This window comes from Xyrauchen texanus, chromosome 21, assembly GCF_025860055.1.
Source record: "Xyrauchen texanus isolate HMW12.3.18 chromosome 21, RBS_HiC_50CHRs, whole genome shotgun sequence".
NCBI classification, from domain to species: domain Eukaryota; kingdom Metazoa; phylum Chordata; class Actinopteri; order Cypriniformes; family Catostomidae; genus Xyrauchen; species Xyrauchen texanus.
The window spans coordinates 1,172,928-1,197,363 of NC_068296.1; positions in this window are offsets into that span (position 1 = coordinate 1,172,928).

The window sequence follows — 24,436 nt, forward strand, 5'->3', positions numbered from 1 at the left end:
ACTCTCACGCACACACACTCACTCACACACTCTCACGCACACACTCTCACGCACACACTCTCACTCACTCACACACTCTCACGCACACACTCTCACGCACACACACTCACTCACACACACTCACTCACACACTCTCACTCACACACACTCACTCACACACACACACACACACACACACACACACACACACACACACACACACACACACACACTCTCACGCACACACTCTCACGCACACACTCTCACGCACACACACTCACTCACACACACTCACTCACACACTCTCACGCACACACACACACACACACTTTCTTACTAGTAAAAAGGTCATTACTGATATGTGTGATTGGAATTTTAACCAGTAATACATTAATTACAGATATCTGAATTTGTGTTTTGAACAGGACTGAATGACAGATCATTAAATGACAGATCAACACCCTTTAATTAATGCAAACGAAAGATCGTGTTTCCAGCTTCCACATAAAAAACCCTCCGTTTTTAATAAACACACAGGACTGATTTTGGCGGACACTTGGCAACAGAATCGCAGTCCAAGCACTGGCTGAAAACTACAAAGACAATTTTACTCTGAGTTGGGCCTCACTAATGTTGATTCTGGAAAATCATAACATGTTTTTGGATCATTTCTGAGAACTGCTCACGGGATCTGCATAATGTAGAGTTACAAGAAAGAGAGAAACACAGTAAAATGACGGAAGAAAAACACCGTTAAAGCATGTGACCCACAAAAAGTGCAGACTGGGCAATGATTTCTGCCCTCTGCATCATTGCCGAGCTCCAGTCTATCTTTTTTACATCACACTTTAGGCAGGAAATGTTTTTAGTCACTCACACATGAACCAGAACACTCTCATGAGTGCATCAGACGTTATTTCCAAAGTCTGATCTGTTTCACGTTTAATGTTTGTGTGACTTTAATGAGGCATTCTTGTGAACCAAAAAATGTTTACGACATTAATGAGGATGTGAATAATCTAATTGCATGCTCAAAGTATTCAAGTCATTCAAGTCAAATCATATTTATTTGAATATCGCTTTTCACAACACACAGCTTTACAGAAAATCATGCATTTAAATACAATTAAACTGTAATATATATAAAGTCTTAAAGTCATCATTGTGTAACTAGATAAAATATGATTTTTTTATCGTGTTTAAAAATAAGTAATTAAATAATAATTGTATTTATAACCCCCAGTGATCAGCCGAAGGTGACTGTGGCGAGGAACACAAAACTCCATAAGATGTTGATTAATGGAGAAAAATACCCTTGCTCAGTTCCCCTCTGACCGACCCCACCCTAACCCTAAACAAGACTCACTGTGGGGGCCAGTTCCCCTCTGACTAACCCCACCCTAACCCTAAACAAGACTCACTGTGGGGGCCAGTTCCCCTCTGACTAACCCCACCCTAACCCTAAACAAGACTCACTGTGGGGGCCAGTTCCCCTCTGACTAACCCCACCCTAACCCTAAACCAGACTCACTGTGGGGGCCAGTTCCCTCTGACTAACCCCACCCTAACCCTAAACCAGACTCACTGTGGGGGCCAGTTCCCCTCTGACCGACCCCACCCTAAACCAGACTCACTGTGGGGGCCAGTTCCCCTCTGACCGACCCCACCCTGACCCTAAACCAGACTCACTGTGGGGGCCAGTTCCCCTCTGACTAACCCCACCCTAACCCTAAACCAGACTCACTGTGGGGGCCAGTTCCCCTCTGACTAACCCCACCCTAACCCTAAACCAGACTCACTGTGGGGGCCAGTTCCCCTCTGACCGACCCCACCCTAACCCTAAACCAGACTCTCTGTGGGGGCCAGTTCCCCTCTGACTAACATCATAAATATAATGTAAATATGACTTATGTATAATTAAAGTCATGGTTTAAAATTATTAAATTAAGTAAGTGTTCAGGGTCAGTTTAAACATCGATTGTGTTTGAACTGTAAGATTAATAATTAATGTCTTTGAAGTTCATCCTGGATTAACTGCAGAAGTTCACATAGATGCAATTGTCCTTGTTAATTGGATGATGAAGGCTTTTGTTGGCAATTCATTGATGGTCTTATTTCATTTCAAGATTGTAGTTCATCAAGAGACCGAGGTGATGCAGACCGAGATCAGGGATGTGAAACGCAGTTCAACCAGACGGTAATTTCGGTGAGGTTCGGTGTGGTCCATCCTAAATTAAAGATTCAGACAATGACATATGAATTATCCCATGTCTTATGGTTGGAGTTGGCATCAGTTCATCCTCTGAAGTCCGTCATAATAGACTGAAGTGATGTTTGGCACCAGCTGCATTTAGTCGTCATCATCATTCAGAGACACGTAGCAGTGAAGTCCAACACGAAGCAGGAATGGAGCTGGATCAGCCGGTTCTGGTGACCTCAGGATAGGAGTCCCAAATAATAGAATAATATTAGCGTAGATGCCATTTAATGTTTTGCAGAGTTATAAATCATGATCAATGTTTCTGGTTTCTGGTTCCGGCAGACCCGACTAAAGCAGCATAATTGTGGGTTGAATGATAAATGAGGTGTATGTCTGGATAAATAGATGAGTCTTTAGTCTAGACTTAAACTGAGTGAGTGTGTCTGAGTCCCAAAAAAGTGTTTGGGAGAATATTCCATAGTTTAGGAGCCAAATAGGAAAAGGATCTTCCTCCTTTTGTGGATTTTGATATTCAAAGAACTATTAACAGGCCAGAATTTTGCGATCTTAATGAACGTGTTGGAATATAGCGTGGTAGAAGATCACTTAAGTACTTCGGAGACCATTCAAAGCTTTGTATGTAGTTAACAGAATTTTAAAATTAATAAGGACTTTAACAGGTAGCCAATGTAATGATGATAAAATGGGGCTAATATGATCATATTTCTTGGTTCTCGTCAGCACTCTGGCTGCTGCATTTTAAACCAGTTTATTTATTGATCTTGCTGGACATCCTCCCAGTAATGCATTACAATAATTTAGTCTTGAGGTCATGAACACATGAATTCGTTTTTCAGCATCAGCAACAGAGAGCATGTGCCTTAATTTAGCAATATTTCTGAGGTGGAAGAATGCTGTTCTACAAACACTGGTAATTACATTTTCAAAGGACAGATTGGTATCAAATATAACACCTAATTATTCACTGTTGAAGATGATGTAACAGTACATCCATCTAGAGTCAAATCATATTTTAGTGGCTTATATTTAGAGATTGTTGGTCCAATAATTAATTCCTTTGTTTTGTAGGAAATTTCTGCTAATTTGGAGAATTGTGAAATATAAAGTTGTGTATCGTTGGCATAACAGTGGAAACTCATTCCACGATTCCTGATAATATCTCCCAGGGGAAGCATATACATGGAGAAAAGCAGAGGCCCTAAAACTGATCCTTGTGGCACTCCATATTTTACTTTTGTTTGGTTTGACAATTCCTCATTTACATAGAAAATGTGGTAGCGGTCTGCTAAATATGACCTAAACCATGCTAATGCAACTCCACTAATGCATCATAATTCTCCAGCCTATTCAAGAGAATTTCGTGATCTATCGTGTCGAATGCAGCACTAAGATCTAAAAGCACTAGAAGAGAAATGCAGCTGCGATCAGATGATAAGAGTCATGTGTAACTCTGATAAGTGCAGACTCTGTACTGTGATGAGGCCTAAATCCTGACTGAAATTCTTCATATATACTATTTCTCTGTAGAAATGAACATATTTGGGAGGACACTACCTTTTCTAATATTTTTGACATAAACGGGAGATTTGAAATCGGTCTATAATTAGCCAGTTCTCCAGGATCAAGTTGTGGCTTCTTAATAAGCGGTTTGATAATTGCCATTTTAAAGTTCCTTGGGACATGTCCTAAGCATAGCGAGGAGTTAATGATATTAAGAAAAGGTTCTGAGATTACAGGAGATACCTCTTTTAAGAGCTTAGTTGGTATTGGATCTAACAAACATGTTGTGGCTTTTGATGTTTGGAAGTTTTGTTAGCTCTTCATGACCTATGACAGAGAAGGGATTGACGTGAGGAAAATAATTTTTTAAAAGAAACCTGTTTTCTGAGGTACTGTGACAGATGATTGCATAATTTTTTTTATTTCTGATGATTTTTATCAGAAATTCATGAAGTAGGACTTTGAACTTTCGGGTTTGTAATTTATGAAGAAAAAAATTTTTTTTCAAAATTGTTCCGCCTGTGCGCTCTCAGTCACAGATACACGCGACCAGATGAGTTAGGGGCTGTTCACAAAGAACGTCTGTTCTGTTTTTCCATTCTTTTTTAAACATGCACTGGATGAATGCCCTTGACTGCTGCACCACATCTCGCTGTTTCTTCAGTGTGTCACGCAGGATATTACACACTGTCCAGTTAAAAATAACTTCAGCTTGATGAGAACTATATATGTACCAGTTGTGGTGACTCGAAGTGAAAATGGGGGTGTTATAGAGCAAATTTTGTCCAGCCCTGATGGCCGAAAACTCTGATGTGTGTGTAAAATTTCATAAGTTATTAAGCATGTTAAGTGCCCCAAACCACCCAAATGTTGAACATAATAATAATATTAATAATAATAATAATAGTAGCAGCAACTTTAGAAAACAATTCACAAAACCAACAACATTATTAACTTTCTACAAAGCTTATTTTGAATTGTTTTGATCTTTATGTGTCAAGGGGGTGTGTGCTCTGACATAACAATTGGGGAGTCCCGTCTCAAAAAACATTGCGTGACTGTGACACGTTTTTCCAAAATGTAACAATGTGTTTTTTAAACGTCTTAGGACAGTTCCCAAGTGAAATGTCCACTGTGTGGTGCTAAAAGCGAGTGAAATGTTCACTCAAGCAGATTAAGTTTAAGGTTAATGTTATATTGAGATTTAAATCAATAAAATTGACCTCCCTACCCTAAACCTTCAACCTAAACCTAACCGATAGTGTCAGAAAAAGCAAACGTGAGATGAAAAACACAATTAATGTCATTTTGTGCTGCTTCTATGACACTTTGGGCTCATATGTGGACTTGTGTGCTCTTCAGGACTCATGTCCTGCTCCTTTACATCACAAGTGCAACGCTTTATCAGTCGAGCTATGACGCAATTTGATCACACATGAACAAGCTTGTAAATGTAGTTATGTAATGCAAACGTTAAAATGAGTCATACATCATAGTAAAAGTGTTTAGATGTCATAAGATAACATTGTGCAAGGTTCAGGGTGAAAAGTTAGTGTTTATGAACTGATAAAAAAGTCAAAAAGTTGTTGTAGTGCCTCTAGTGTTCATTTCAGCGTGATACGTACAAACGTGCTTGCAAAAGGACTAACCTGGTCTCATACAATCATGTTAATATACAAAACCAGTCGACACATTGGTTTAGAGTGAATCACAGGACGTTCTACTGTAGGCTTTAGAAACATGATCAATGTTTTGCTTTGATCATACGTGAGCCAGATTATGAGCAACTGACTTGTTTCATTTATTATCTTCCAATAAAACTCTTGAGTTTGAAAAAAGAGTCTTGAGCATGTGCTGCTTTACATCTGCAGGGCCACAGGTTCCAGAAATCAGGACCATCAGTCTGCATGTTTTTAATTTACACCCCATTATCGTCATCATCCAATCTGAAGCACAGCAGCTCAGACACAAGCGTGTTCAATGCAATCATTGTGGAATGTAAATATGGATGACTTTTCAATAGTAGATAGTTCAGTCAGTCGTACATGAACAGACATGTGCGTGATAATCTTTCAAAATCACGAAACAGCAAATGTAAAACACATGCTGAGTGTACAGAATGTTTCAGATTTTTGCATGTATTTATAACTTAAGTTTGGAGCAGATTCCTGGAAATTCTTTATGGAATCTGTTGTGAAATATTGACCGTAATTGACAAAAAAATAAATGTCCAAATGGAAATAACATTTAAAAAAAAAAAAAAAAAAAAAAAAAAGGTTTCAAATAAAATGACCGACTCATTTGTGTTGCTAAGGCTTATATCATAGGTAAAGTTTGTTATATCCTAAAACACACAATTAAATCATATTTTCACACTTTTTACATAATTTGACAAAATCAATATTTCCCTCATCATATCTGCTGGACAGTCATATTTTTTGATTAATTAATAAAAATAATTTCTACGCAATAAAAATCTAAATGGTTTGTTTATTTCACTTTTTCTTCAGATGAGCACAGTTTTAAACATGTAATAATTTGTATTATTATAATGGATTTTCATGCTTTAATGTTGAAAGTCTGGGTCTGGGACAAAGATGAAACGAAAATAAATGAAGGCCTGGTAAAACATTTTGGTAACACTTTATTTTAGGGATCAGAAATTCGACAGTAATTAATGAGTAATAATTGGACTTGTAAGGGACTAGTTAAAGACTTCTTAAGTAGTATAAAGTATATATTGGGCCTTTGTTCACTGTATTCTTACTCTTGACTAAAAGTCTCTTTACATTTCTTTTTTCCTAACAATGATCTTATTAGGTTAAAACAAAAAGGATACCAATATCCAGTAAGGTGCAAAATACATCCTTTATAGGTTCTCATTATACTGTCTGAATGTGAAGAATATAGGTATAAAATAAATATTGAAATCAGAGATTTTGTTGCTTAGTATGAATACATTTAGATGCTATTTGCACCCCTAATTAAATACCACCATACAGTAGAGGGGCATCAACATGTTTAGAGTCCCAAAGACACACTACACCAACCCCTAACACTAATCTAACCTAAACTAACCCTATCCTAATCCTAAAACTAACAATTCCTAACCTAACCTGACCCAGCCTAATATAATCTAACCCAACCTATCTAAACTAACCCTAATCCTAAAACTAACCCCTCCTAACCTAACCTGACCTGACCCAACCAAGTGTGCCACACAAGCCCTCAAAAGTGAAGCCAAAACGTCTCGATCACCCCCCGGTGACTGGTCCTAGTATAGGTCATAAACCCCGCCTCCCTTTGTTATTCAACGGGACGTGAGACCAACTAAACAATTAAATGACACTTCACATGTCTTTTTTCCAAAGATAGTTTCTGTCATTTACTGTCGTTTCTATCACGTTGATGTCATTTCAAGTGTTTGTGTTCAAAATAAGTTTGTTTTTAGTTATTTGATGCTATAAAAATGCTGCTGTGACATCATGATTGACAGCTGTGATTGACAGGTTCTCTGAGTGAAGTAGTCACTGAAGCACCAACTGACTTTTTTTTGGGATCTTCGGAGGACTGAGGAGATTGGAGCTTTAAATGTAATATCTACATTTCTATAATTAATTATTTCACACCGTCATAAGTCAAAAGTCAAAAGTGCAGGGGCGTGTGCTTGCAATTGATTCAGCGAGAGTGAGGGCGGGGCCTTGATTTCGCGGCTTTACTTCCTGCTCACTACTGCGCAGGTCTGGTCCCGAAATCGCAACTGCGCAGACTCAAGTCCCAAGATGTCAGCGCCATATCGGGACACTGGCGGCTTCAGTTCTCACCAATGGAAAAGAGCGAAGGGGCGTCGTCCATCTTTTTTTACAGTCTATGGAGCCAACCTAATCTAAACTAACCCTTCCTAACCTAACCTGACCCAACCTAAACTAGCCTTAACCCAATCTAACCTAACCTGACCCTGGGCCTATACCATGAAGACGGTTTAGGTGGCTAGCCAGGTATGTTTCAGTTTAGTTTGTGCCAGCCCTGGGTTTTAGGCACCATGAGAGTGGTTTGGCTTTTAGCAGTGTTCATCACCATAGTAACTAACGCTCCACGGCTAACCTGGTCCGAGGCAGGTTATGTTCTGGATTCGAGTTTTCAGACTGAAGTTTGACCAACCAGCTGTGAGCAAAGAAACATATAGGTGACGTAAATAATTCCCAGCTTCTGTTCTCTGTTGCAATGGCTTCACCGTTTCTCCAAATCCTGTGGACATCTCTGCGCAAATTGTTAGACGAGCACTTCATAGAGAAAGAGTTTTTAGGGACAGACAAAATCCCTTTGACTTTCCTGATACTTGTATGAAAGATACAGATTTTCCACGGAAGGAATGTCTCATCTTTGCGAACTTCTTGAGCCTCACATAACAAATGTGACTCGTAGAAGCCATGCACTTACTGTACCGCAAATGGTATGTATTGTGTTGCGTTTTTTTGCAAGTGGAACATACTTGTATGCCTAAAGGCACGTTTCAACTGCCTTAGGCGCTTAAGAGTATCACCAGAGCGGGCGTCACAGATAGTGGCTGCATGTGCCATTCTGCACATTATAGCCACTATCAGAAAGGAGCGAGCACCACCACAAAACCAGCTTCTCCCCGATGAAATTGACCCCATCACACTTGACCACCCAGCTGGCACAGCTGTCAGAGATGCAATCACAACACAATATTTTACTTAATAAAAGCACATTGACACTGTTGAATCAGATAGGTCTCAAACTGTGTTATTGGTCATGTGGCTAGGGAGGAAGAAAGAGAAAGTTACATTAATAAATATTCATAGTGTTCATACTAAAGGGTTACTTGGTTAAATAAGATCACACACTGAGATCTGTTTTTTCCAGCTGTTTGAGCTGGAGCCTCCTCCGCTCACAGTCCAGCTCCTTTAGTGAACGGTCTAGTTCTAGACTCCTTTTGTAAAGGGCCCTGACGGAGTCGCTTTCCACCTGAAACAATTCCACCACAAACAATCATTACGTTTTCTGGAGGTTAATCAAATCACAAAAAGTGGCATGACTTTTTACAAACATAGGACTGACTAATTTATGTCAAGGGTTTAAAGTATTAACTTGTTCACATTCCTTCTGTTGCCCATTGAGGTAGAGGCTTCAGTTTCTGGGTCAGGTTGTGAAAAACCCTACAATAAAATAGATGTGTAAGGGCCAGTCACTTAATTATGACATTCAAATGTGTGCCATAATAAAAAGCCCAATGCATTCACCTCAGCAACTGTCTCAGAACACACAGACAGAGTGTCTTCATCATTTGCTTCACCCTAATAAATAAAAGTAGATATACTTATACCCAATATAAAGCATAACTGTTGTAAAACTGTTGTGTAAACGGACCTCTGTGTGGGAGACTGTGTGCATGTGTGCTGGCTTCAACAGGGACACTGTATTTCCCTCTACTGCAGAACATAGAGTCAGCCATATTTAACAATTTTTAAAGATTAGTAATGCATTGCACACACATACCCAGTGTCACTTGCTTCGAGGAGCCAGCACCAGGGTCAGATTGCACAGCACCTGCAATCCCATCCATAATCGGCCGTCCCTTAATGTTACTCAGAGCCAACTCCTCCGCCACAGTGTATTTTGGAGTTTTCCGTATTTCACACTTTTTTCTGTTTACTGCAAACAAGTGTTTGTGATAAATTGTTCACAAAAATAATAAAATGTTGTGGTAAATACTCACCACTTTGAATTATATTTTTATATTTTGTCTTGATCTGCTGCCAAGAACGTTTGGAGTCTAAAAACAATGAATATCAATCTTTCTTAGGATGTCATGCCAAAACACACACACACACACACACACACACACACATATATATATATATATATATATATATATATATATATATATATATACACACACAAACACACAAATGTTTTATATATTAACATGAATACACACATTTTCATTTTATTTAAAACATTTTTAATATGATTATATACATAATTTTACATTAATGGCCTATAAAATGTATTTGTTTAACTTACGCATTAACACAATCAGCAATCTTCCTCCAAGATTGTTCTCTTGCTTTGGCAGCAGAAACGATGTTACTGCGTGCTTGAATATTGAATATTCTTCGTATTTCTGAATAATAATCTCTTGCTCCTCCGCAGAAAAATATATAGCTTGCACTCTATCCATATCGAACGCGATTGGTTGTTCGGTGCTGACGTCACTCTTTTATGTGCACGTGCCCGTGGAGTAATCATAGTTTAAGGATCAAAGCCTGAGTTGACAAAGAAAGTTGATGAGCTGCATCATGGTACCAATAAAGCCTGATTGCATCGGTTTGGTTTTGTCAACTCTAAAACAAATCCTTCAACTACCATCATGGTACAGGCCCCCTATCTAATCTAAACAACCCTATCCTAATCCTAAAACTAACCCTAACCTAACCATACATATCCTTATCTAACCTAACCATTAATCTAACCCTACCTAACCTAACTAAAACCTACCCTAACCTATCCCTAAAACGAACCCTAACCCTACCTAACCTAACCTATCCTAACCCCAACTTAACCCAGAACCTAACACTATCTATCCTAACCCTACCCAACCCTAAACTAACCTAACCCTAACCCTATCTATCCTAACCCTACCCTAACCTATCCTAACCCTAACCCTATCTATCCTAACCCTACCTAACCCTAACCTAATCTAACCTATCCTAACCCTATCTATCCTAACCCTACCTAACCCTAAACTAACCTAACCCTAACCCTATCTATCTTAACCCTACCTAACCCTAACCTAACCTATCCTAACCCTATCTATCCTAACCCTACCTAACCCTAACCTAACCTAACCTATCCCTATCTATCCTAACCCTACCTAACCCTAACCTAACCTATCCTATCCTAACCCTACCTAACCCTAACCTAACCTAATCTATCCTAACCCTATCTATCCTAACCCTAACCTAACCTAACCCAACCTAACCTAACCTAACCTAACCTATCCTAACCCTAACCCTATCTATCCTAACACTACCTAACCCTAACCTATCCTAACCATAACCCTATCTGTCCTAACCCTACCTAACCCTAACCTAACCTATCCTAACCCTATCTATCCTAACCCTACCTAACCCTAACCTAACCTATCCTAACCCTATCTATCCTAACCCTAACCTAACCCTAACCTAACCTATCTTAACCCTAACCTAATCTATCCTAACCCTAACCTAACCTAACCTATCCTAACCCTATCTATCCTAACCCTAACCTAACCTAACCTAACCTAACCTAACCTAACCTAACCTATCCTAACCCTAACCTAATCTATCCTAACTCTACCTAACCTAACCTATCCTAACCCTATCTATCCTAACCCTATCTATCCTAACCCTAACCTAACCTAACCTAACCTAACCAACCCTAACCTAACCCTACCTATCCTAACCCTATCTATCCTAACCCTATCTATCCTAACCCTAACCTAACCTAACCTAACCAACCCTAACCTAACCCTACCTATCCTAACCCTATCTATCCTAACCCTATCTATCCTAACCCTACCTAACCAAAACCTAACCTAACCTAACCCTACCTAACCCATCCTAACCCTAACCTAACCAAACCCTAAACCTACCTAACTATACCTAACCCTAACCTAACCATAAACCGAACCCAAACCTTCCCTGCTTTGATGAAATACATTGAAATACATACAATAAGCATTCTACATGTATTTTATACGTATAAGCTGCACGTTTACATTTACATTTATTCATTTGGCAGAGGCTTTTATCCAAAGCGACTTACAGTGCACTTATTACAGGGACAATCCCCCCAGAGCAGGTGGTGGCTGTGAGGATCGAACCAGTGACCTTCTGCTTACCAGTTATGGGCTTTAGCCCACTACGCCACCACCACTCTACCATACTAGCTACTGATATGTTTTGTTTTCAGCTAAAAAATTCATTGTTATGACAAAAGCAAATGTAAAGGGGCTATAAAGCAAAAATAACAAATCGGCCAATAAAGGCTTAATAAATACTTTATAATGCCAAACCAGTCCATAACTATTCACTTACAGGAGTTAATATTAGTCGTGAATTACTGTCTAATTTCTGATCCCTAAAATAAAGCATTACCAAAGTTTCCAAGTAATGCAAAAACAAAACACGGAAGTGCCTGAAATGGAAGAAACACCCATGAATAATTGAAAAGCAGTCAACACCAACAGTGTGTGATTCCACCACATTCTTACAGAAAATAACTTGACTTGACCTTGAATTAGATTCAGGAGCGTTCAAGGAGGTCTATATCTGGAGAGAGACGTCCGTTAGCATTCCTATTCATAGCAGGTGTTTAGATGGTTCATATGACCTCCTTTTTATGAGCCAATCACCTCAGCCGTAAATGCCATGTGACTAATCATTCTGGAATCACAGGAAAATGCCATCATGACAGTACTGATGGCATCACAAAAGCATGCACTCCCGAACACTTCACTAGCGACTATCCTGAGCTGTGACGTCGAAGGCAACAGAGGACATATTTAGATGTTATTTTGCCACCATTACACAGCTACTTTTGAATGTTAGTGGAGTGATGCCCTTTACCCACATAATGATGCAAAATACACCTTGAGTTTATCAATTGAGCACACTTTGATTTGAATATTAAAAGATTGACTAGTGGTTTTGATCTATAGGAAGCTCTCTATGCACATACATGCAGAGCACAATTCATACAGCCAAATACCAGGACGGACAGAGTTCACACGTTGCACTTAAACAAGAAACACTTATGCACATTGAAACACACTAACACTGTATTTCAGTACATGATACAGTGAAACATCAAGGCTCAGTTATGATATTAGATTGAGATTTAGAAGAGACAGCAGCACCACCATGTGGATTCTTGTTGTCATAGCACATGGAGGGCAGTACAAGACATTGCTTCATTCTGATGACTGAGATCTAAATATCAAAGTGTTTATATGATAAATTAGCATTTCAATTCAGCTATTGTAAAAACATGCACCGTGTATTACAAACACTATCACACCTAGTGAGCAGGTAATGCGTACAGCTTGCAGTGCGAGTACAACATTAGTAGTGTCCTTTTTAAGTGCATGTGCACCCTTTCATTCAAAACACAATTTAAGGTGTCTAATTCAGTCTAACTACTGTTTTCTGTCATGTTCAAGGACACTTTGAAGTCTGGTTTTAATTGTACAGGAAATTCTGGAGCAATAAAGAATGTGTGCAATCTTTCTTTTATGCAGAGCAGAGACGGAGAGAAGTTTAGAATGGTGAAAAGTCGTCAGTAGTTAGAAAGGGAAGAGGTGCGTTTCCATCGTCAGCTGTCAGGACCCTCCACAGATACTTTTTGGGGTAAGGGCTTCCTGGCTAGTGACTCATGGAACAGCAAGCCCAGACCGCAAAAAGAACCGTAAAGAGAGGAAAGGGCAAACAGATGTGTGTGATTTTCAATACTCTTCAGTATATCTGAAACACAGAAAACACAAAGCTAATTATCTCACTTCAGAATACAGTCATCTTTATCTTCAGGTGTTTTACAGACAGATACAATCCTGTTACAACCTCAAAGTCATTGTCCTTCAAATCGGAATCACAAGAAATATGAATTACACATGTTAAAGTGGTGTCATTCATGCTTAACTAACTAGTTATATAGGCCTCTGTATTCCATGATATTTCCCTTGGGATTCAGAAACTACGATACACTAATATTTACAAAATTGTAATTTGTACGGAAGCCCAGAACTGCACTGTGAATATTTTTTTCACTTGGTGAAAACTTTTTATTCTGTCTTAATCCCTTCCGGAGCCAGTGGTGGCTCAGCAGTTAAAGCTCTGGATTACTGACCAGAAGGTTGGGGGTTCAAGCCCTGGGGTTAGGCTTAGGCTTAAACCCCCGGATACCACTGAACCACCCCCTATGCCATCCTGATGCCAATGAACCACCCCCTACGCCATCCCGATGCCACTGAACCACCCCCTATGCCATCCCGATGCCACTGAACCACCCCCGATACCACTGAACCACCCCCTATTTCACCCCCGATGCCACTGAACCACCCTGATGCCACCCCAATGCCATCCCTGATGCCACTGAACCAACCCTTGATGCCACCCCTGATGCCATCCCTGACGCCACTGAACCACCCCTAATGACACTGAACCACCCCCATGCCACTGATCACCCCCAATGCCATCCTGATGCCACTGAACCACCCCCTATTTCACCCCCGATGCAACCCCGATGCCACTGAACCACCGTGATGCCACCCCAATGCCATCCCTGATGCCACTAAAGCACCCTCGATGCCATCCCTGAATCCACTGAACCACCCCAAATGCCACCCCCAATGACACTGAACCACCCCCGATGCCACTAAACCGCCACCGAACCACCAAGATGCCACTGTTGGGCCCTTGACCCTATCTGCTGCAGGGACGCTGTATCATGGCTGACCCTGCGCTCTGACCCCAGCTTATCTGGGATATGGGAAAACAAAAGATTTCACTGTAAATATGCAAATGTATAATGTGTGACAAAATAAAGGCTTCTACACACAAAAAAACAAATTATCAAAAAATAAATCTCTCCATATTTTTTATTTTCTCCTCAAGGAGCGCCACATGAGATATGTTTTTTTGCTAGCTAGCTAACATTAACATGCAGTACCAATCTCGGCCACCAGGTGCCACTAAGAATGAATTCTTGTGCTTACAAGGTGACAGATGACAGCTGTGATACTTGATCTGTGGATTTATACTTGTATAATACTCTAACAAGAATGATTGGAAAATCTTAATCAATGAATGAAACAATGTTTGAGAGTCTAATAATACAGGAAATCCCACAATTAAATGAGTATACCAGGTACAGGTTACATATGTTTCATATGGCATTCGTTGCCAAGTGGGACAACAGGAGTTATTTCTGGTTGTTTGATGACATTCACCACCAGAAATATCAATGCTGCTATTGATAATGTGCTTTTTTAATTTGTGCACTTTGTGTGATCATGTGCTAGATAGACGACGTTGACCGTTGCAACACCTCTTGAGAGAATATGCAGGCATATTACTGCAGACACCTTTTTGAGGAATGTTTTTGTAGGCAATTAGTATTTATAACATATTCACAATAATTGCTAGTCTATTAGCTTAATGAGCCTATAATGCAACACCACCGGCTTGTCTTATGAAGGACTGTAAGTTGTCTTGCAAACTAATTGAAAAAACAGCAAAGTTTTCTTTACAGTTTAGAAATCAGTCACTACTTGTGAATTAAATGTACATTTAAACATATGCAATTGGCAGACACTTTTATTCAAAGTGCACTTATTACAATGGACAATCCCCCTGATGTTAAGTGCCTTACTTAAGGACAAACTGGTGGCGGCTGTGGGGATCGAACCGGCAACCTTCTGCTTACCAGTTCTGTGCTTTAGCCCACTACGCCAGTATCAGTCCTCTATGAATCCACACTGAAAGAGAACTGGTACTGAGAAGACACACTGGGCTACTTTGCACATATAAAATCAGATCACACCAGTCTGATTTTTCAAACGCAGTTCAAAATCTCGACCATTAAACGTTCGGGTTTCACAACATTAGTAACAAGCACTGATTTTAACCTATTTAATCACAAGAGAAAATTAGTCCTACATGATGTGCAAATCCGTCCCATTGCCCTCAGGTTACACCCATATCTAAAAACTGTCCTTTCTTTGAGTGGCATCTGTTAAGAGAGCATAAAAGCATACGGACGGACGGACGGACCATACTATTTGGTTTGGTGCAGCTACAAATCAAACATCAGAAGACTACAAAAGGATAATTCGGACTGCTGAGCGGATTATTGGTTGCCCCTGCCCCCTTCAAGAATGATACACTTCCAGAGTGAGGAAAAGTGCTGGTAAAATCACTCTGGACCCCACTCACCCAGCCCACTACCTTTCTGAACTGTTGTCTTCTGGCCGACGCTTCAGAGCTCTGAACACCAGAACCATCCGGAACAGTTTTTTACCTCAGGCGATCCACCTCATAAACAGTTTAAACTGCCACATTGAGCAATAATAATGTGCAATACACAGTTTAAGTATATTTATATTGTCTAACATCCTCTTCTGAGATTACATATGAAGGAAAAAAAAAAAGTTCTGTACTGTAAATAACATCCTGTAATTTTGTACTTTATATAACAGATTTGTTTTAGATTTGCACTACGTATGTGTGTGTTTGTATGAAGGTGTGTGACTGTGTGTATATATTATACACACACATATATATATATATTTTATTATCTATGTCTTGCTGCTGTTTTTGTATTGTTGTGCACTGGAAGCACCTGTCACCAAGAAAAATTCCTTGTATGTGTAAGCAAACATGGCAATAAAGCTGATTCTGATTCTGATGTATGTATGGATGAATCGATGCAAGTACGTATATATGGATGTAAGTACATATGTATGGATGGATGGATGGATGTATATATGTATGAATGAATGAATTAATGTATGTTCGTATGTATGTATGTATGTATGTATGAATGTATGGTTGTATGTATGTATGTATGTATGTATGTATGCATGTATGAATGGATGGATGAATGTATATATGTATGTATGGTTGTATGTATGTATGTATGTATGTATGTATGCATGTATGAATGGATGGATGAATGTATATATGTATGTATGGTTGTATGTATGCGTGTATGTATGTATAGTTGTATGTATGTATGTATGTATGTATGTATGTATTTATGAATGTATGTATGCATGTATTTATGAATGTATGTATGTATGTATTTATGAATGTATGTATGTATGTATTTATGAATGTATGTATGAATGCATCTATGTATGTATGTATGTATGTATGTATGTATTTATGAATGTATGTATGAATGCATCTATGTATGTATGTATGTATGTATGTATGTATTTATGAATGTATGTATGAATGCATCTATGTATGTATGTATGTATGTATGTATTTATGAATGTATGTATGAATGCATCTATGTATGTATGTATGCATGTATGTATGTATGTATGCATGTATATATGTATGTATGTATGTATGTATTTATGAATGTATGTATGAATGCATCTATGTATGTATGTATGTATGTATTTATGAATGTATGTATGTATGTATTTATGAATGTATGTATGAATGCATCTATGTATGTATGTATGCATGTATATATGTATGTATGTATGTATGTATTTATGAATGTATGTATGAATGCATCTATGTATGTATGTATGCATGTATATATGTATGTATGTATGTATGTATTTATGAATGTATGTATGAATTCATCTATGTATGTATGTATGTATGTATTTATGAATGTATGTATGAATGCATCTATGTATGTATGTATGCATGTATATATGTATGTATGTATGTATGTATGTATTTATGAATGTATGTATGAATGCATCTATGTATGTATGTATGCATGTATATATTTATGTATGTATGTATGTATTTATGAATGTATGTATGAATGCATCTATGTATGTATGTATGTATGTATGTATTTATGAATGTATGTATGTATGTATTTATGAATGTATGTATGTATGTATTTATGAATGTATGTATGAATGCATCTATGTATGTATGTATGTATGTATATATGAATGTATGTATGTATGTATTTATGAATGTATGTATGAATGCATCTATGTATGTATGTATGCATGTATGTATTTATGAATGTATGTATGTATTTATGAATGTATGTATGAATGCATCTATGTATGTATGTATGTATGTATGTATTTATGAATGTATGTATGTATTTATGAATGTATGTATGAATGCATCTATGTATGTATGTATGTATGTATGTATTTATGAATGTATGTATGTATGTATTTATGAATGTATGTATGTATGTATTTATGAATGTATGTATGAATGCATCTATGTATGTATGTATGCATGTATATATGTATGTATGTATGTATGTATTTATGAATGTATGTATGAATGCATCTATGTATGTATGTATGTATGTATTTATGAATGTATGTATGTATGTATTTATGAATGTATGTATGAATGCATCTATGTATGTATGTATGCATGTATATATGTATGTATGTATGTATGTATTTATGAATGTATGTATGAATGCATCTATGTATGTATGTATGCATGTATATATGTATGTATGTATGTATGTATTTATGAATGTATGTATGAATGCATCTATGTATGTATGTATGCATGTATATATGTATGTATGTATGTATGTATTTATGAATGTATGTATGAATGCATCTATGTATGTATGTATTTATGAATGTATGTATGAATGCATCTATGTATGTATGTATGCATGTATATATGTATGTATGTATGTATGTATGTATTTATGAATGTATGTATGAATGCATCTATGTATGTATGTATGCATGTATATATTTAGGTATGTATGTATGTATTTATGAATGTATGTATGAATGCATCTATGTATGTATGTATGTATGTATGTATTTATGAATGTATGTATGTATGTATTTATGAATGTATGTATGAATGCATCTATGTATGTATGTATGTATGTATTTATTTATGTATGTATGTATGTATTTATGAATGTATGTATGAATGCATCTATGTATGTATGTATGTATTTATGAATGTATGTATGAATGCATCTATGTATGTATGTATGCATGTATATATGTATGTATGTATGTATGTATTTATAAATGTATGTATGTATTTATGAATGTATGTACGAATGCATCTATGTATGTATGTATGTATGTATGTATTTATGAATGTATGTATGTATGTATTTATGAATGTATGTATGTATGTATTTATGAATGTATGTATGAATGCATCTATGTATGTATGTATGCATGTATATATGTATGTATGTATGTATGTATTTATGAATGTATGTATGAATGCATCTATGTATGTATGTATGTATGTATTTATGAATGTATGTATGTATGTATTTATGAATGTATGTATGAATGCATCTATGTATGTATGTATGCATGTATATATGTATGTATGTATGTATTTATGAATGTATGTATGAATGCATCTATGTATGTATGTATGTATGTATGTATGTATGTATGTATGTATTTATGAATGTATGTATGAATGCATCTATGTATGTATGTATGCATGTATATATGTATGTATGTATGTATGTATTTATGAATGTATGTATGAATGCATCTATGTATGTATGTATGCATGTATATATGTATGTATGTATGTATGTATTTATGAATGTATGTATGAATGCATCTATGTATGTATGTATGTATGCATGTATATATGTATGTATGTATGTATGTATTTATGAATGTATGTATGAATGCATCTATGTATGTATGTATGTATGTATTTATGAATGTATGTATGAATGCATCTATGTATGTATGTATGCATGTATATATGTATGTATGTATGTATGTATGTATTTATGAATGTATGTATGAATGCATCTATGTATGTATGTATGCATGTATATATTTATGTATGTATGTATGTATTTATGAATGTATGTATGAATGCATCTATGTATGTATGTATGTATGTATGTATTTATGAATGTATGTATGTATGTATTTATGAATGTATGTATGTATGTATTTATGAATGTATGTATGAATGCATCTATGTATGTATGTATGTATGTATTTATGAATGTATGTATGTATGTATTTATGAATGTATGTATGAATGCATCTATGTATGTATGTATGCATGTATATATGTATGTATGTATGTATGTATTTATAAATGTATGTATGTATTTATGAATGTATGTACGAATGCATCTATGTATGTATGTATGTATGTATGTATTTATGAATGTATGTATGTATGTATTTATGAATGTATGTATGTATGTATTTATGAATGTATGTATGAATGCATCATGTATGTATGTATGCATGTATATATGTATGTATGTATGTATGTATTTATGAATGTATGTATGAATGCATCTATGTATGTATGTATGTATGTATTTATGAATGTATGTATGTATGTATTTATGAATGTATGTATGAATGCATCTATGTATGTATGTATGCATGTATATATGTATGTATGTATGTATGTATTTATGAATGTATGTATGAATGCATCTATGTATGTATGTATGTATGTATGTATGTATGTATGTATTTATGAATGTATGTATGAATGCATCTATGTATGTATGTATGCATGTATATATGTATGTATGTATGTATGTATTTATGAATGTATGTATGAATGCATCTATGTATGTATGTATGCATGTATATATGTATGTATGTATGTATTTATGAATGTATGTATGAATGCATCTATGTATGTATGTATGCATGTATATATGTATGTATGTATGTATGTATTTATGAATGTATGTATGAATGCATCTATGTATGTATGTATTTATGAATGTATGTATGAATGCATCTATGTATGTATGTATGCATGTATATATGTATGTATGTATGTATGTATGTATTTATGAATGTATGTATGAATGCATCTATGTATGTATGTATGCATGTATATATTTATGTATGTATGTATGTATTTATGAATGTATGTATGAATGCATCTATGTATGTATGTATGTATGTATGTATTTATGAATGTATGTATGTATGTATTTATGAATGTATGTATGTATGTATTTATGAATGTATGTATGAATGCATCTATGTATGTATGTATGTATGTATTTATGAATGTATGTATGTATGTATTTATGAATGTATGTATGAATGCATCTATGTATGTATGTATGCATGTATATATGTATGTATGTATGTATGTATTTATAAATGTATGTATGTATTTATGAATGTATGTATGAATGCATCTATGTATGTATGTATGTATGTATGTATTTATGAATGTATGTATGTATTTATGAATGTATGTATGTATGTATTTATGAATGTATGTATGAATGCATCTATGTATGTATGTATGTATGTATTTATGAATGTATGTATGTATGTATTTATGAATGTATGTATGAATGCATCTATGTATGTATGTATGCATGTATATATGTATGTATGTATGTATGTATTTATGAATGTATGTATGAATGCATCTATGTATGTATGTATGTATGTATGTATGTATGTATGTATGTATGTATTTATGAATGTATGTATGAATGCATCTATGTATGTATGTATGCATGTATATATGTATGTATGTATGTATGTATTTATGAATGTATGTATGAATGCATCTATGTATGTATGCATGTATATATTTATGTATGTATGTATGTATTTATGAATGTATGTATGAATGCATCTATGTATGTATGTATGTATGTATTTATGAATGTATGTATGTATGTATTTATGAATGTATGTATGAATGCATCTATGTATGTATGTATGCATGTATATATGTATGTATGTATTTATGAATGTATGTATGAATGCATCTATGTATGTATGTATGTATTTATGAATGTATGTATGAATGCATCTATGTATGTATGTATGCATGTATATATGTATGTATGTATGTATGTATTTATGAATGTATGTATGAATGCATCTATGTATGTATGTATGCATGTATATATGTATGTATGTATGTATGTATTTATGAATGTATGTATGAATGCATCTATGTATGTATGTATGCATGTATATATGTATGTATGTATGTATGTATTTATGAATGTATGTATGAATGCATCTATGTATGTATGTATGCATGTATATATGTATGTATGTATGTATGTATTTATGAATGTATGTATGAATGCATCTATGTATGTATGTATGCATGTATATATGTATGTATGTATGTATGTATTTATGAATGTATGTATGAATGCATCTATGTATGTATGTATGCATGTATATATGTATGTATGTATGTATGTATTTATGAATGTATGTATGAATGCATCTATGTATGTATGTATGCATGTATATATGTATGTATGTATGTATGTATTTATGAATGTATGTATGAATGCATCTATGTATGTATGTATGTATGTATTTATGAATGTATGTATGTATGTATTTATGAATGTATGTATGAATGCATCTATGTATGTATGTATGTATGTATGTATGTATTTATGAATGTATGTATGAATGCATCTATGTATGTATGTATGCATGTATATATATGTATGTATGTATGTATTTATGAATGTATGTATGAATGCATCTATGTATGTATGTATGCATGTATATATGTATGTATGTATGTATGTATTTATGTATGTATGTATGCATGTATGTATGTATGTATGTATGTATGTATTTATGAATGTATGTATGTATGTATTTATGAATGTATGTATGAATGCATCTATGTATGTATGTATGCATGTATATATTTATGTATGTATGTATGTATTTATGAATGTATGTATGAATGCATCTATGTATGTATGTATGCATGTATATATTTATGTATGTATGTATGTATTTATGAATGTATGTATGAATGCATCTATGTATGTATGTATGTATGTATTTATGAATGTATGTATGTATGTATTTATGAATGTATGTATGTATGTATTTATGAATGTATGTATGAATGCATCTATGTATGTATGTATGTATGTATTTATGAATGTATGTATGAATGCATCTATGTATGTATGTATGTATGTATTTATGAATGTATGTATGTATGTATTTATGAATGTATGTATGAATGCATCTATGTATGTATGTATGCATGTATATATGTATGTATGTACGGATGTATGTATTTCTGTATTTACGCATGTACGTACGAATCTATGGATGTATGTATTTATGTGTTTATGTATGAAGTATGTATGTATGTATGTATGTATGTATATATGTATGTATATATGTATGTATGTATGTATGTATTTATGAATGTATGTATGAATGCATCTATGTATGTATGTATGCATGTATATATGTATGTATGTATGTATGTATTTATGAATGTATGTATGAATGCATCTATGTATGTATGTATGCATGTATATATGTATGTATGTATGTATGTATTTATGAATGTATGTATGAATGCATCTGTGTATGTATGTATGCATGTATATATGTATGTATGTATGTATGTATGTATTTATGAATGTATGTATGAATGCATCTATGTATGTATGTATGCATGTATATATGTATGTATGTACGGATGTATGTATTTCTGTATTTACGCATGTACGTACGAATCTATGGATGTATGTATTTATGTGTTTATGTATGAAGTATGTATGTATGTATGTATGGATGAATGAATGAATGGATGTATGCATGTATGCATGTATGTATGTATGGATGGATGGATGGATGTACTTACGTATGTATGTTTTTATGCTCAATTCTTGCGCCACTCCTGTTCGACCTGTATATGCTCCCAATGAGCCAAATAATGAAAAGAACCAAATTGCTTCCCACAGCTATGCAGACGACACACAGATCTACTTAACGATTACAGCCCCATTGACTCCCTGTGCCAATGCATTGATGAAGTTAACAGTTGGATGTGCCAAAACTTTCTTCAGTTAAACAAAGACAAAACTGAAGTCATTGTGTTTGGAAACAAAGATGAAGTTCTCAAGGTGAATGCATACCTTGACGCTAGGGGTCAAACAACTAAAAATCAAGTGAGGAATCTTGGTGTGTCTCTAGAGTCAGACCTCAGTTTCAGTTGTCATGTCAAAGCAATAACTAAATCAGCATACTATCATCTGAAAAATATTGCAAGAATTACATGCTTTGTTTCCAGTCAAGACCTAGAGAAACTTGTGCATGCTTTCATCACCAGCAGGGTGGATTATTGTAATGGACTCCTCACTGGCCTTCCCAAAAAGACCATAAGACAGTTGCAGCTCATACAGAACACTGCTGCCAGGATTCTGAGCAGAACCAGAAAACATGAACATATCACACCAGTCCTCAGGTCTTTAGACTGGCTCCCAGTTACATTTAGGATTGATTTTAAAGTATTATTACTGGTATATAAATCACTCAATGGGCTAGGACCTCAATATATTGCAGATATGCTCACTGAATATAAACCCAACAGATCACTCAGATCATTAGGATCACATCAGCTAGAAATACCAAGGGTTCACTCTAAGCAAGGAGAGTCTGCTTTTAGCTTTTATGCCAGCCGCAGCTGGAACCAGCTTCCAGAAGCGATCAGATGTGCTCCTACAGTAGTCACATTCAAATCCAGACTCAAAACACATCTGTTTAGCTGTGCATTTACTGAATGAGCACTGTGCCACTGTGTGTCCCACTGTTGTACTGGATTTTATTTTATTCTAAACTGTTTCAATTATTCTTATTTTTTTATTCTTTATTTTAATCTCTTCTATGTAAAGCACTTTGAATTACCACTGTGTATGAAATGTGCTATATAAATAAACTTGCCTTGCCTTGCCTATGCATGTATGCTTGAATGGATGGATGAATGTAAGAATGTATGAATGGATGTATGCATGTATGGATTTGTGTATGTATGTATGCATGCATGGATGGATGGATGATTTATGTATGTATTTATGTATGTACGTACGTAAATACACGAGTTGAAAACAAATGATTCTTTTGACATTAACGTGACAACACAAGTGAGTGAAGGCATTACAGTAATCATCTCTCTTATTAAAGTCACTACAACAGTATGT